The sequence below is a fragment of the Gadus chalcogrammus genome, chromosome 5, assembly GCF_026213295.1.
Source record: "Gadus chalcogrammus isolate NIFS_2021 chromosome 5, NIFS_Gcha_1.0, whole genome shotgun sequence".
NCBI classification, from domain to species: Eukaryota; Metazoa; Chordata; class Actinopteri; order Gadiformes; family Gadidae; genus Gadus; species Gadus chalcogrammus.
Window position 1 is genome coordinate 16808429 of NC_079416.1, and position 650 is coordinate 16809078.

The window sequence follows — 650 nt, forward strand, 5'->3', positions numbered from 1 at the left end:
TAATCGGAATCATAATAAACTTACAAACAAGGTCCTCTTTTCTTTCTCCCTGACCAAAGTCACTGGTTAATACTGGTCATCCTTCTTATATTGTGTTTAAACATAATTGAAATTAGTATTCTCGGTTCATGTGCATTAACTGTAATAGAGCAATAGTAAAGTAATGGTGTTCTATATATGTTGCGGTCTCTTCTGAGTGAAGCCTGTTAAGGGCGGGTCTTGCTGTTGCTGTGGTTTGTCCTGGTGGAGAAATGACAAAGTGGGTGTGGCCTCATAACGCCTTCACTGCACCAAGCTACAAACTAGCCCCTCCCTCTCTCTCTCTCTCTCTCTCTCTCTCTCTCTCTCTCTCTCTCTCTCTGTGTACTGCTGTCAAGCTTGGCCAGGTCTCTCTTGTAAAAGAGATTTGAATCTCAATGAAACTAAACCTGGTTAACTAAAGGATATAATAATAATACATATCTCACTCTATGTCTGGGGATGGGGCCGATAACTGCATGCAAAGGAAAGAAAGTATTCCACCACACGTTTCTGGTGTACATGAATCCCACATTTATTGTAGACAGAAAAACGATGTTTTGTTTTTTTCTGGTCTGTTTTTGGTTACATTTAAAACCATCTTTTTTTTCTTATGAAAAACTGTAGCACCA

General features: G+C 39.4%; 1 protein-coding gene across 1 annotated transcript in view; it reads right to left on the reverse strand.

Moving 5' to 3' along the window:
• Window positions 1-646: 646 nt before the first annotated feature.
• The window catches only part of LOC130382988 (gap junction delta-2 protein), a 3442-nt gene continuing 3438 nt past the window's right edge, over window positions 647-650 (reverse strand). Inside the window, exon 2 of the mRNA XM_056590960.1 lies at window positions 647-650. This exon is cut by the window's right edge and continues 2098 nt beyond it. The gene's annotated coding sequence lies outside the window, so the exon portion shown is untranslated.